The following is a 16,597-nucleotide window of genomic DNA, read 5'->3' on the forward strand; positions in this document are numbered from 1 at the left end:
GCATTATTTTCGCTCATACGGAATCGGCCGACGTAATAGCAATACGTAATACAATACGTGAGTGATCACGTCACACAACGGTTTAATAAACGTTCTCCAAGTAATGCTGTAATTTTGAAGGTTGTTAAAAATTACAGCATTACTTGGAGAACGTTTATTAAACCGTTGTGTGAATTGATCACACACGTATTGCAGACTTGCGCTATTACGTCGGCCGATTCCGTATGAGCGAAAATAATGCTCCACAAGAAACACTTTCTCCTCTGTACTTAACACCATTTTGAACAATTAGGCCTTAATAATTAATTGTTTAAGGATTACTTGACAGGTCTATACTAGTTAATTTGAATATGACAGCGCGCACAAAGAAACATCTGTGCTTCAGTTTCAGTACTGTTTATTTTGGGCAATACTGTATGAGATATTTTTTACGGCGCGATTGCTCCCGGATTAAACCCGTCCAAATTTTTGAGTATAAAAATAACACTATAAAAAAACTTACTGTAGAAGGAAAACGATATATTTAAATTATGATGGATGAGGGGTTAAATATACTTCTCACTTTCCTTAAAATATACTAGTCATCAACTTTATTTTCACCATACCTCGCTTAGTTTGAATGTAATCGACATTTACCAGTACTACTTCTTTTGAAGCAGTCCAAAAGATATTGACAGCATTACACCCTTATAACCGACCATTTCTCTACACCGACTTAAGCATGCACCAAAAAAATTTCTTTTCACCTACTATATCTCTTTTTTATTATAACTAAAAGATTTATGAAGAAACGAATCTCTTTAATTTTTCATAAGCTACAATAATGTTTAGTTTTTTCGTTAAATGCATAATTTTTAAAGTATTCGCAAAAAACCGTCCGAAAAGGTGACATTTTTCAATGAAAATGGCACATTTTCAACCACAAATATTTGAAAAATAAATTTTCAAAGAAAAACATAGAACAACTTTCGCTTAGAATTATGTTCTCTAGCCACTTCCATGGTTATTTTCCACCCTCGAGAAGAGGTCAACCAGATGGGGTTTCATCACATCTAAGATAAAAGCGCACCTCGGCATAGGGTAGAATTTAAATTATAAGATAAGTAGGGCCTACTCCCAAAATTTTATTAAAATCCATGCAGTAAAATAGAATTCGGAGGTAATATCCTGTTTTTGCTCTCATTGACTGGTGTATATGTGTAAACAATTATGGGCATTTTGAAGCCAGTTTCTTCAAACGTTTATTAATATTTTCTGCTAATATTTCATAAAAGTAAGTAAGTACTCTTTAAAAACCTACTGTGTGGCTAGTTAGTAACTTTTAGTTGCATTAGAAGATTGTTTTCTGAAGGTAAATTCAATCACATTTTGAGTTTTCTTGAACGCTTTTTGGAAATAATTTAATAATTTTTTTAAAATAAATGTGTTGGTTTAATTTCTGACACCCGTTTAGACTATTTACAATCTGATCTCCTTTTTATTTTTTTGTGTTTCTTGTTTTCTGCCTTTCTGTTTTTCTGTTCATCTCTCTGTCTGGCTGTTTTGAAAGTCCTAGATGCTTGATACGTAGGTTCATATTAGTCCAAGAAAGTACCCTACTGAATTTAGGATTAATAGATAGAAGGCCACACAAATTATATGTGACTTCTGTAGAGAAATGACTTGGTTTATGGTTCCTTCAGGAAATGGATATACCTACAGTGTTTCATGTTTGGGATTAGAAGTTCTTCATCTTTCTTCTTCTTTTTCGTCTCCGTAACAAAGGTTGATAATCATCCTGGTTATTCTGACCTGAAATGTGGCTGCTCTGAATAGTTCAATTGATGTGCATCTGTACCATTCCTTTAAGTTAGGCAGCCTTGAGGTTCTTCTGCTTCCTGTACTTCTTCTGCCTTGGATATTTCCTTGTATAAACAATTGTTCTGTAAAAGTTCTTCTTCTTTACGTTTCGCCTCCATTACCAAAGTTGACAATCATCCTGGCTATTCTGACCTGAGATGTAGCTGCTCTGGATAGTTCACTTGATGTGCATCTGTAACATTCCCTTAAGTTACGCAGCCTTGAGATTCTTCTCCTTCCTGTATTTGTCCTGCCTTGGATATTTCCTTGTGTAATCAATTAAAGTACATCATATCTCTCATCATGCATGATAGACCAGGGCGGATCTGTTTTGAGGTGGATGTAAGAGATGGAATTCGGATTTTTGCAGATAAAGTTAGGTGAAAACTTCAATAATTATAATTGACTTATGCTCCTTCTCAAATATAACCAGAACATTAAAAAAAATTAAATATTTAAAAATTTCGAAAAACATCGAATTTTTTCTAGTTTCTTTGCTTATAACTTTAAAACGATTTATTTTGAAACAAAGTCGTACAGAAATAAAATAAAGATAATTAAATTTTGTATGGTATACGACTGGTTAAAAATACCTTAAATTATTACCACTTCTGCAAAATAGCAATAAATACAAAATTAGGGGGCAAAATAAGCCTGTTTTTGTTCAATGTTTTTCAACCACTTTGGTTGCATATAGAACCTTCGTAATTCGCTTAAAAAATTTTTATAACATACTTAACCCTTAAACGCCCAAGGCCAAGGGTGGGTAAAAAATGTCCACCTAATGCGTATTCCCTTGTAACATATTTATTACGTGTTTAAAAATTTTCAAAAAATTATTTATTGTTAAAAAGACAGCTCGTTATCGAATGTTAATTTGGTCCTACCGATATTTTTGAAAATAAAATTAGCATTTTGAGTTAAATATGGGTGGGCATAAAAAGTACACCCTTGGTAAAACTTGTTACTAAAGGTTTCTATACAATTTCTCGTTGGTAGGAAGATAATCCATATAATTATCGACGTATAATTACATAATCTACATAATTATCCGCAAATGAGGAGGTTTAAAGGAAGAATATGGAGAAAATTGACAAATCTGACTTACTGGCTTTTACTAGTATGTTAATTTTGATGTACTTTGTAATTTTGTTGTAAGGTTTGTAAATTGTTTATATTAATATTTTAGACAATGCTGTGTTTATGAAGCATAAGATTCTTAAGTTTAATCCATTTCCAACAACTTTCAATAAATATATTAGCTATTTTCGAGGTGGACATTTTTTACCCACCCTTGGGCGTACATGGAACCTAAAAAAGGTTGGGCGTTTAAGGGTTAATGAATATCTAAGATTGGTGAAGATCATACACTTTACAGAATTAAAATCGGATTATTTAAGCGGCCTCAGCAATGTCTTAAAATTATAAACAGTTTTTTGGCTTATAAACAAATAGCTTTGTTTAACAATAAAAAAATTAATTTTTATCAATGAAAATTATCAAAAGCGGTATAATTTGACTTAGACTTTTAAATGCTATAAGCAGAATTGCTATTTTATTTTTTAATCAAAATTAATTCGGGTTGAAAAATTGCAATTTTTCGATTTTTTGAAAGTTCAACCGTGTTTATCTGGAAAACTGTGCATCCTGCGAAAAAATTGTAACATCATTTTTTGCTTAGAATTACTCAAAAAATACAAAAAAATGTTTTGTTTTACGAAAAATCGCTGTTTTGTAATTCCTCAAGTTCTTTGTTTATAACAATCTTATCGACATCCGGATCAACTCTTACCAAAGAATTCGTGTTCTACGGATCAAAATACATAAAAAAAAGGCTTGGGCTTGAATCCGATAGGTTTTAGCTACTGCGTTTCGAGATTTCAAATGCATAATTTTCATTGACTATCATGAGAAAGTAAAGCTATGAATGACCAATATTGTTGTGCACTATTGGACAAATTGAAAAAGTAGCTCACTAAGCAACGGCCATATACAGCGTGTCTACTTAAGTTGGAAACATAATATGGGAAACTTTTCTATTATTAATTTTTACGAAAAAAATTTATTTTTCATAAAAAGTTCTGCATGGTCTAAAACCTAAGATTCAACCATCAGATATTAATTTTATCAGTATTATACGAGGTATGTAAAAAAATATGAATTTTGCTCATAAGTAAAGTTTACTCATGAGTAAAATATGCTCATGAGTAAAGTTCCTTTATTTTTCTCAATGTCGAAAATTCTTATTAAGAAAAGTTCTATAGAATTAAAAACTATGATTAAATATGCAACAGCAAGTTTCTAATAAAAAAAAAACACATTTGCAAATGTTTCTAAAATTATGGACACCCAACATTATCTTTCTTTATTTTACATATGATAACTTTTTCATTACTAGTTTTACGAAAAAAAGTTATTCTTCATATTATAAAGCTCTGTATAGTCGAAGGCCTGAGATGCAACCATCATATATCAAATTTTTATTAATTTTATACGAGGTATGTGAAAAAATGTAAATTCCGCTAAATATTCAAGTACCCATCTTTATAGTTCACAATATTTCAATTAGAAGGATGTATTTGCATATTGAAACAGAATTTCGAATTCCAAACAACCTTTTATAATAACAATTTTCAATATTCTGAAATATAAAAGTACTTTATAAATATTCATATTTTTTACATACCTCGTATAAAATTAATAGAATTTGATAGCTGATGGTTGCCTCTTAGGTCTTATGATATACAGGGTGTCCCGAAAAGAATGGTCATAAATTATACCACACATTCTGGGGTCAAAAATAGTTCGATTGAACCTAACTTACCTTAGTACAAATGTGCTCACAAAAAAAGTTACAGCCCTTTGAAGTTACAAAATGAAAATCGATTTTTTTCAATATATCGAAAACTATTAGAGATTTTTTATTGAAAATTGACATGTATAATTCTTATGTCAGGAACATCTTAAAACAAAATTATAGTGAAATTTGTCCACCCCATAAAAAATTTATGGGGATTTTGTTCCCTTAAACCCCCCAAACTTTTGTGTACGTTCCAATTAATTCATTATTGTGGTACCATACACAACGTTTTTAAAACTTTTTTGCCTCTTAATATTTTTTCGATAAGCCAGTTTTTATTGAGATGCGGCTTCTTTTTCAATATATTTACGTAAAAATTTTATGGGGGTTTTGTTTCTTTAAACCCCCCTAATGTTTGTGTACGTTCCAATTAAACTATTATTGTGGTACCATTAGTTAAACACAGTGTTTTTAAAACTTTTGTCTCTTAGTCTTTTGTTCATAAGTCACCTTTTATCGAGATGTAGCTTCTTTTTCAAACTATACCTAAAAATGTAAATTATAAATAAAGTTTCAGATTATTAACAGTACTTAACCATATACAAATATGTGGTGGATTCGACAAATATTCAAAATATCTCGATAAACACTGGCTTATTGAAAAAGTACTAAGAGGCAAAAAAGTTTTAAAAATGATGTGTTTAACTAATAGTGCCACAATAATAATTTAATTGGAACGTACACAAAAGTTTGGGGGGTGGGGAGGTTTAAAGGAACAAAACCCCCATAAAATTTGTATGGGGTGCACAAATTTTACTTAATTTTTTTTTTAAGATATTGCTGTCGTAAAAATGCCACATGTCAATTTTCAATAAAAAATCTTTGAGAGTTTTCGATATATGAAAAAAAAATCGATTTTCATTTTGTAACTTCAAAGGGCTGTAACTTTTTTTGTGTGCACTATTGTATATAGGTAAGTGAGGTTCAATCAACCTATTTTTGACCCTAGAATCTGTGGTATAATTTATGACCAATCTTTTCGGGGCACCCTGTATATACAGAGCTTTTTATGAATAATAACTGTTTTTCGTAAGATAAGTAAAAATGATAAGTAATCATATTATGTGTAATAAATAAAAACGATATTGGGTAGGTATCCATAATTTGAAAAAAAAAATTGCAAAATTCTTTTTTTCAATTAGAAGCGTGTAATTGCATATTTGATCATAGTATTTAATTTCAAACAACTTTTCATAATAAGAATTTTTGATATTGAAACAAATAAAGGGACATAGTTTACTCTTGAACGAAATTCATATTTTTTGACAGACCTCGTATAATATTGATAATTTTTTATATATGTTGGTTGAATCATACGTTTTAGACCATTCAGAACTTTTTATAAAAACTAACATTTTTTTGTAAAATTAATAATAAAAAAGTTTCCCATATGAAACCACAGGAAAATAACTTGATAAGTCACATTTTTGGTTTTTTTCAGGAGAACATTTTAAAGTTTAAAACATTAAAAATGTGATTATTACTTTAGAACATTAAAATACATCTTACAATTATTGATTACTATAGAAAGAAAAAAAATTGATATATTGGTGGTTGGTTTATATTTTAGTTTTTTTTAAATATATATATGTATTGCATATTAATTACATGGACTTATGGGCCATTCCACGAACATACGCCTGTTTTGGATTACTTCGACAACGAATATTTTACTGTGCAACATAAGAAGTACGAAAGTAAATGGCGCTAATAATTATTCCAATAAACAACAATGTAATTTGCAATTTACTTTCGTTCTTCTTATTTTGCACAGTAAAATATTCGTTGTCGAAGTAATCCAAAACAGGCGTATGTTCGTGGAATAGGGTATATCAACGTTTTCCCCTGTTTGGAATGGACATGTCAAGTGCTTTTCCTACACAGGGTATTTTTAAACACTTATATCTTTTGACTTATCAAGTTATTACTTTGTATTGTGTTACTCTTAGAAACTATGTAATTAAAGCTACAAATTGGTATTAAAAACGACAAATGTCAAAAATTGGACTTATCAAGTTCTTCCCCTGTGGCCTTCATATGTTTCTAACTTAAGTAGACACACTGTATATACAGTAGAAAAAGTGTTGTTTCCCAAAGACCATGTGCCGGCTCAAAATCGCGTTACTACAATAGTAAAAATTCATGAATTGGGCTTCGAATTACTTTCTCGTCCGGCTTATTCTCCTGATTTAGGCCTCTTCGATTATTTGTTCCCATATCTGAAGAGATGGCCCATAAATAAAAAATTCAGCTCGAACCATGTAGTATTTATTATGTACCAATTATACTTCTTTTATTTTTAGATAAGATGGGGATAGCTAGTGTCGCTCTCTTGCCTCTAAGTATAACACAAAGTGTAATTTTTCACATAATTAAACTTTTTTTCTTGCCGCTATTGCCAATCTACATTCCAGTGATGTTAGCTATAAAAGCAGCTCTAGGAGGCTTACGTCTTGGAAAATGGACTGCTTTATTGCCGTTTAGACTTATTTATACAATATTTATTAGACCCATATTGAGCCTTTTATTTTAAATAATTTAAGAAGATATATAAATGTTATCGAATTCCTGTGTAGTATTCTTTGAAAATAAATGGTGTTATTAAGTACTATTGGATGTTTTCAGTAAACTAGAGGAAAAAAAATCCTAGAAGCAAAAAGGAAAAAGTGCACAATAAGTAGTAGTAGTAGTAGTAGTAGTAGTAGTAGTAGTAGTAGTAGTATAGTAGTAGTAGTAGTAGTAGTAGTAGTAGTAGTAGTAGTAGTAGTAGTAGTAGTAGTAGTAGTAGTAGTTGTGTAACAGAAGAAATTACAAATGTATGTAAACAGCTAAAAAGAAACAAATTACCTGGACCAGGGTGGTCCAGGACAACAAATTAACTGGAGAATTGTTTAAGTATGGAACGAACAAATTGTACTAACATGTTTGACAACGATTTCAAGAAAAGCGAAATCTCTATGGAATGGAAGATATCATATCTCAGTACTATACATAAAAAGGGTGATAAAAATAATTGTGAAAATTACCGAGGAATAGCTCTAACCAGAACTACAAGTCGAATATAATATGGAAAGGTTTGAAAGAGTCGAATCGAGAAAGGATACTTAGATTCTGAAGCAGAAGAACAAGCAGAATTTCATACGCGTCGATCTACTATTGACCACATTTTTTCCTTAACCCAGATAGTAGAAAAAAGATGGCACGGCATCAATAAATCCATATTTTAGTCGACCTACGGAAAGCCTACGATAGCGTTCCATTGAAGAATCTATGGCAATCAACATAAAGCACGAATATTAATATAGAATTAATAAAAGTTATTTATAATATAAGTGTTGAAAGTACAATTTTAAGGCACGCATGTTAAAGATTGCAGAATGAGCGAAACGAATTCTGCAATTCACATGAGTGCCTTAAAAATGTATTTTTAACACGTATATCATACAATATTTTTTCTACAAACGTTATAAATTTATAAAATACAATATTTTTGTAAATTTCTAAAACCATGAAACCTATGACCCGTAAAAGGTAGAACTGGTTGTCGACACTCGAGGGGAATGTCTAAAAAATCTTAGCGAAAACATTATACCGTTACAGAAACTTGTTTTTTCTACAAACGTGTTAAAAATGCAATAATACAGTTTAAATTAAATTTAAAAAAACCTTTTAAACCACATTTTTCAAATTACGCAAGCTGTACTATTAATATTAATATTAATAAATGAATTTTAATGTATAAATATTTTGACGTTTCACAATTTGACAATTCACTTTTATCTGCAGTGCCTTAAAAATTTTAAAGCACTGGTGCCTTAAAATTTTTAAAGCACTAGTGCCTTAAAGTAGCATTTTTAAGGTTCCTATGGAGTGCTAAAAATTGCATTTTTAACACGGTTTTAGGAAAAAGCCGTTAAAGTGCTATACAATCATCCAATAATAAAAATAAAAATAGGGAAATAACTATCAACAGGATTTATAACATCAAAACGATTAAAACAAGGTTGTTGCCTGTCCCCCACTCTATTTAAAATATACCTCGAAAGTGCTTTAAACAGATGGAAACAAAATTGTAGAACAGTAGGGGTACCACTCACCAACACTATGATATATACGCTTAAATTTTGCAGACGATCAAGTAATAATGGCTCAAGGAGAATATGACAATTTAAACTATATGGCTTGAAAATTCATTGAAGAGAATATATGGGTTTAGACTAGAAGAAAATAAAATGAAAACCGAGTACTTGTGCATTGTATTTGAACAATAAGATAGTGTAGACTGCTATGACTACAAATATCTAGGTATTAGTATTTCGCACGATGGAACATTAGACAAAGTCATAACAGAAAAATAGGTCAGGTAGAAAAAACATCACAATTAGGGGTAGCCAACTTTCTTTAGATTAGATTTCTTGTCAAGAAAACAAGAAATCTTAAAATATCTTGACTATCTAATAATAAAAACTAGATTTTATTTTAAATAACAACTTTAGCACCTTTTCGAAATCGGAATTGATAAACCATGAATTAAGGCAGATAACACTTCTCATGGAGTCAACGCCTAACTGATTTCTTGGTTTTGTTATTGTTAAAGTTGCTTTTGAAAATAGCCTTTCAGCAGGTACAGATGTTGCTGGCGTTCCGAGAAAATCCTTGGCCATTTTCGACAATGGCGGGTAGATTGTGCAATATTTTTTCGCTTCGAGAATTGAAGAAAGAGTTTTAAACCTTCTCAGATACTAACAAAATTTACTGATCAGAACTATTCTTTATCTAACATTTTCCAATTATTTAGATTTTAAGCCCCATGTTAGCATCTCGAAAGTTAAATGCCATCTTGTAGGCACATCTAGGTCTGGCATAGTCATCATACAATTATTTATGGCCTCGCAAGCACTGTTAAGTTTAAGTTGCATTTGCCCTGAATTTTTGATTTTTCTTACAAAGTATTTAATACTTACAGAGGAGTTAAAATCTAAAGTAGTAGCATTTATAGCATTTTCTACTTCAATCGCATCCTCCAAATAATCAAAATCCTTTTCGATGTCTAAACTGTTTCGACAGTTCCTGGACAACTAAGCTTCGAATATGTGCGAAACATACAAAATGCTTATTGTAAGCATGCAACTACACATCAATTTTGGGTACGTCAGGAAATAAATGCAGATCAGGGACTCCCCCCAGTGGTAGTGGAGGCCGTGTTAGCACGCAACGCAATAAAAAGGTCGCCGGGGAATCACCAGACCGGGTAATCAAGAAATTTCAAGATCTTGAAATTTCTTGAATCAAGACAAGATATGAGATGTCAAGAAAACGTCATGACAAGATATTTTAAATTTCTTGATTTTTTCTCAAGGCAAGAAGTTGTTTTCAAGACAAGAATTCTTGTCTTGTCGACCCCTACTCATATTGTTAAACAACATTTGATCGGACCAATCCGTCAGCTTTTCGAGACCAAACCATCCAAGAAAATAAAAAGAGGATAATATGAGACAATAGTGAAAAGTATCACTCTATCACCTCAGCTGTAAGGTATGGCCACTGAAAGAAAGAACACTGGTAAAGCTAAGAGCAACGGAAATTGATTTTTTGAGAAGAGCAGCAGGGAGATATAGAAGAGAAATTATTACCAACAAACGCATTAGAGAAATAATAGGAATCAAACGAATAATCACGGATGAGTTATCAACAAAACATTTATCTGGTTCGGACATATGGTGGTACGGGGGTTGCAACCCCCGATGATGGGGTTGATTAAGTTGAAACACTAATTACCGAAATACATTTATTTAAGTCACCATGTACGACAGTAAATAGTTGGTGTAAGGGATGGAAACGTCTATACTCTAACCACGTCGGTTTCTGAATAATGAATAAACTCTTTCCTTACTTTCTACGTATCTATATATAAATCCCAATTGTTTGTTGTGATTGACCATATTTGAATGTGACCGTGCATCACTAATAGCAGTATAATTGCTGACTTCGGTGTTTTCAAAATACGTGGCCTAGATTACAAAACCAATGTCACCCATTTACGAAATCCAAACCGTGCATGTAAATAATATTTGCTTAAGACTTTTAAAAATTGAATCGATATGGATTAACTCTTATTTTTTGGATGCTAATATAAATCCTTTACAGACGTACTAAAATGGAATATGAAAAGAAATACTAAAATGGTAACCAGAAGGAAAGAGAAAACGAGGCAGACCAAGAAAAAGTTGGAGCGAAGGAATAAACAAAGAACTGAGAGAAATAGACATACAAGAGGGACTACGGAACAACCGGACGAAGTTGTGATTGGAAGTCGGAAACGGCGGAGAACGTTATAAAACGACATGTAGTAGTAGTAGTAGTAGTAGTAGTAGTAGAATTGTTATTAAGTATTATTGGATCTAAGTAAAAGCAACCACCGGCACAAGTCCAAAAGTGGGGGACGGTAAGAGGAACCTAAATGCAATATTTCATGCCATTCAGTGGTGATACGGAAAATTACAGTGGATCGCTGTATTTCACGTTTATTTGCTGATAGTCTAAGACAGGGGTCACCAATTAGCGGACCGTTGTCCGCATCCTGACCGTAGGCTAGTTTTGTGCGGACCGCGATTAAATTCAGAATATAGTGTTTTACGATTTTGAAAATGTTTGACAATGCAATTGTGTACTGTTTGGCTCAACTTATATGTGTGAAGCCGCCTTTTCAAAAATTAAATTTATTAATAATAATTAACAATTAAAAACAACTAGTCTAGGGCGCATCTGTTTTGAGATGGACGTTGAGAGGTAACTCAAATTTTTTGCAGAAATTGCTTGAAAATAAATGAAATAATAATATTTGAGTTATACTCCCTCTCAAAAATGGCCGGAACATTGTTTAAATAATCAAAATTTCAAAAAAATAAGGAAAAATTCCATTTTTTTCTTCGTTTTTTGATTATAACTTTAAAAGTATTAATTTCCGAGAATAATTGCACTGACATAAAAGTTGCGTAATTAAATTTCCTACAACATAAAATTGGTTAATAATTTAAAAAATAGTCACCCTAGTTGCAAAATAGCAAGAATTGCGAAAAAAACATACAAAAAGAAGTATTCGAATTTTACGTTTTTCAACCATTTATGCTACACTTAGGACCTTCATCGTTCACCCAGAAAAACTTTGTGATACAGTAAAACAATACTCTAAATTTCATTAAGATCGGTTTAATAGATTTTGCAAAATAAATTTTGCAATCCAGCTTTCGCAAAAAAATTTATTTTTTCAAAATGTTACAGGACTTAAAAAAAGCAGATAGCAGGTTGAATTTTTTTTTGCTTATACAAGTGTACTGTACTTTTCATTTGCAATTGGCAAAATTAAAATCGATTAATTACCACGGCGTCAGGAAATTAAAAAAAAAACAATAATTTTTGGTGTTACGCGCAGGACAGCGGTGTTCGATTCTCACAAGTGGATTTCCACCAAAATTTCTTCCAATATTTATCTAATATATTATTTTCTTACTCTATATTTTGTTGTATTTTAATATTTTAATTCCACAAAAATCAAACTAATTTTATTATTGTTTGTGAAATATTGTTTAAACAATTGCATATGTTTAAAAATAATAAACTTTTATTTTTTAAGTTAAAATATATGACCAAAGAAAGTTTTTGCTAATAAAAGTGTTACTTCAAAGGATAGAGTATGAGTTTTTATTTTGCAATAAACAAATTTATTTATTTACATCGAAATTTAATAAAAATTAAAATGTATCAATCATTATCAAAGGTCATTGGAATGCCCAATCAAAGCAAACTATCCGCTGTCATGCGCGTAGCACCAATAATTATTGTTTATTTAAAAAAAAAATCTGACGCCGTGGTGTTAACCGATTTTAATTTTGCAAAATGCAAATGAAATGTACAGTAGACTTCTATCCGCAAAAAAAATTTCAACCTGCTATCTGCTTTATTTTCAGTCCTGTAACATTTTGAAAAAATGAATTTTTTTTACGAAAGCTGGATTGCAAAATTTATTTTGCAAAATCTATTGAAACGATCTTAACGAAATTTACAGTATTGTTTTACTGTATCATAAAGTTCCTCTGAGTGGAATATGAGGATCGTACGTGTAGCATAAATGGTTGAAAAACGTAAAATGCAAATACTTGTTTTTGTATGTTTTTTTCGTAATTATTGCTATTTTGCTACAAGGGTGACTATTTTTAAAATTTATAACCAATTCTATATTGTAGGAAATTTAATTACGCAACTTTTATGTCAGTACAACTTTTCTCGAAAATGAATACTTTTAAAGTTATAATCAAAAAACCAAGAAAAAAATCGAATTTTTCCTTAATTTTTTGACATTTTGATTATTTAAACAATGTTCCGGACCTTTTTGAGAGGGAGGATAACTCAAATATTATTATTTAATTTATTTTCAAGCAATTTCTGCAAAAAAAATTGAGTCACCTCTCAACGTCCAAATGTACTAATATTTTTACAGATGCGCCCTGGTCTAAACGGTATAAATTGAAATATACCCCGATTACTCATCAAAATCTTGAAAGTTAATGTTTAAACTTCAATTTAGGCACTTGACGACCTCAAAAATTATAATTTACACATGAGTTTTCAAGCTTCGAAAATGCTTATTTTCGCATTTTTCAGATTTTAAATCGATTAAAACTGGAAATCTATCAACTTTTGAGAAAAAAATCTTTCTTGTGTAAGATGACCCAAAAATGCTAAAAACATATTTTCGGGGGCATAAAACGTCATGTTTCGAATTTGTTAAAAATAGTGTTAAACAAATTTCTGCCTAAAAATTTGGCCCGGCACCCTTCTGATTTGTTGAGGGGGATGATATTTTTTAAAAAGAATCCGCAAAGAAACCGAATCAGAACAACCGGGCAGAGGTAGCATTAAGTGCGGACCCCGGAAGTGTCACAGGTTTTCGAAACGGACCCTCAGGGAAACTAATTGGTGACCCCTGGTCTAAGATACAATATAAGGTCGATCTTCATCGAACTGTTTAATGGATAAAAATTATTGGATATGTATTGTTAACACTTACAAAAAACAACGGTTGCCCGATCTGATCTTGTTCTAACTATAATTAACTAATAATTAAAAAATTACATTTTTTTATAAATAAAAAAAGTCTTTCGACCAGGTCAGATATTATTTCAAATTTTTTAGATCATTGTAAACAAAAAACGTCTTTTGTAATTATTTTCTAAAATTGATCGTTCTCTAGTAATAAACAATTTAAAACTGAAAAAAGAACGAAACGAGACGATTTTGAAGGCTCAAAGGCTCAAAAACATAAGTATTAAATATCATTATTGAAATTACAAAGTACCTAAATTCAAGTTCAAACCTAATTCTATCAGTTCTTGATAAGTCTTTTGGACTTATTTCATTCTGAACTAAAATTCTTATCGAGACTTGATAGAAAAAGGTTTAAACTTGAATTTATGCACTTGATGATTAAAAAAATGATATTTTTACTTGTGTTTTTGAACCTTGAAAATTGTCATCTTTCGTTCTTTTTTTAGTCTTAAATTGTTTATAACTCGAAAACGATCAACTTTAGAGAAAAATTACAAAAGATCTTTCTTATTTAGAAAGGTCTTTATTTGTCCAAAAAATCTGATATAATATCTGCCCGGGTCGATTTTTTTTTAAACTCATAAAAAAATGTATTTTTTAATTTAATAATTAATTATAGTTAGAATAAGATTAGATCGGGCAACCCTTATTTTTTATAATTGTTAACATGTTAAATGACATATCCAATAATTTTTATCCATTAAACAGATCGATGCAAATCAACCTTATATCCGATCCTCTACTATGACCATCTACTAGCTATACAGGGTGAGGCAGATAAAGGGCCTATTAGAAATATCTCGAGAACTAAAGCTAAGAGAATCTTGAAAATTGGAATACAGGGGTTTTGAGGTATCAACTATTTAATGAAAATATTTTCTGCTCTTTGCTACTTCCGGTTATACCGGAAGTTGATTGTAACTTCGTTTTTTTAAATGGGACACCCTGTATATTTTTACATTTTTTGATTTTCCTCGATATCTTCTTTCTTAAAATATAAGTTTTTGTAATATTATACAGGGTAGGCTAAAAGATAATTACGTTTTCTTATTAATTTCGTAGCAAAATTAACACCCTGTAGGATTGTAGTACATAGATTGGTATAATAAACTCTATTAATGTTCAAATGATTTTTAATATAGTCTACTATTGTTAAGACTTATTGGTATAGTTAAACTTTTCATTTTAGTATACAGGGTTGGTCGAAACTCGGAATGAGTATTTTCTGAGTTTTCTTAAATGGAACACCCTGTATTTTAGTATTGTAGTGAAATGTTATTTTATGGTACTTTTTAATTTCTTAAGCATTCCCTATACCTAACTTCTTTAATTTGTGAGTTGTTGGTGATTAAAGCCAAACATTAATTGCAACACAAAATAGGTGAAATTGTATTAGGTTGGCCGTGAAAATATTCAGTCACAAATAATTTTTTGGAAATAAATACATATTAATCTATACTGATACTTAAAATTGCCAATAGTGGTTAATGTATCAAAATACCATCGAAGTTAAAATTGTTGGTGTGATTAACAATTAAGCACAAACTAAAGCAGTTAGGTATAGGGAATGCTTAAGAAGTAAAAAGTACCATGAAATATCATTTCATTACAATACTAAAATATAGGGTGTTCCATTTAAAAAAACTCAGAAAATACTCATTCCGAGTTTCGACCCACCCTGTATACTAAAATTAAAAATTTAGCTACACTAATAATTGTTAACAATAGTAGACTATATTAAAAATCATTTGAACATAAATAGAGTTTATTATGTCAAACTAATACAATCCTACAGGGTGGGAATATTACTACGAAATTAATAAGAAAACGTAATTATCTTTGAACCTACCCTGTATATTATTACAAAACCCTATATTTTAAGAAAAAAAAATCGAGGAGAATCCAAAAATGTAAAAATATACAGGGTGTCCCATTTAAAAAAACGAAGTTATAAGCAACTTCCGGTATAACCGGAAGTACCAAATAGATGAAAATGTTTTCATTAAATAGATCAGTATTCAAAACCCCCTTATTCCAATTTTCATAATTCAATTGTCTTTAGTTCTCGAGATATTTCTAATAGGCCCTTTTTTCTGCCTCACCCTATATAGTATGTATTATGTACCAATAGTAATTATTTTATTTTTAGATAAAATGGAGACTGCTAGTGTTGATGATTTGCATCTAAGTACGTCGCAAAATGCCATTTATCAAGTAATTAAACTTCTCCTCTCGTCGCTTGCAACAATCTACGTTCCAGTGATGTTAGCTCTAAAGGCAATTCTAACAGCCTTACATATTGGAAAAGGGACTGTTACGTTACCGTTTAGACTTATTTACAATTTATTTATTAGTACTGTACTAAACCTTGTATTTAAATTATTTTCTTAAAGAAATATAAATGTTCTCGAATTACTATATATGTAGTTTCTTTTGAAAATAAATAGTGTGTACTAAACTAGTGTGTAAATGTGTAAAATTAAATACTATTGGATGCTTTCTTCAGTAAACTAGATTAATAAGATAACAAAGAAACAAAAAGGATATTGGGAAGAAATGGTAGGGGAGCAAAGTATGCTAAATTTGCAGTCACTCGAGCGTTATGGGGACCTCTTGGGTACTGATTATTAGGTCCTAAAACCAAAAAATGTTAAGTAAAATTTTGTATTTTAGTGGGGACTTTCAATTTTTTAATTTAATTTTCCATTTTCAACAACCTTTTTCCGATTATAAGGACATCTATCCATAAGTCGAAAAAATGTCTCGAATAGAAGTTCCTTATTTTTACGTAAA

The 16,597-nt window shown here is 30.6% G+C and overlaps 2 long non-coding RNA genes across 2 annotated transcripts; both read left to right on the top strand.

Moving 5' to 3' along the window:
• The first annotated feature begins 1,249 nt into the window (after positions 1-1,249).
• On the top strand, positions 1,250-7,307 carry LOC126884957 (uncharacterized). Its single transcript, XR_007698213.1, has 2 exons — positions 1,250-1,351; positions 7,003-7,307. It is a non-coding gene; the product is annotated as an uncharacterized LOC126884957 (long non-coding RNA).
• Positions 7,308-8,564: 1,257 nt separating this feature from the next.
• On the top strand, positions 8,565-16,222 carry LOC126884958 (uncharacterized). The gene is made up of 2 exons (XR_007698214.1): positions 8,565-11,144; positions 15,954-16,222. It is a non-coding gene; the product is annotated as an uncharacterized LOC126884958 (long non-coding RNA).
• Positions 16,223-16,597: the final 375 nt, after the last annotated feature.

This window comes from Diabrotica virgifera, chromosome 5, assembly GCF_917563875.1.
Source record: "Diabrotica virgifera virgifera chromosome 5, PGI_DIABVI_V3a".
NCBI lineage: Eukaryota > Metazoa > Arthropoda > Insecta > Coleoptera > Chrysomelidae > Diabrotica > Diabrotica virgifera.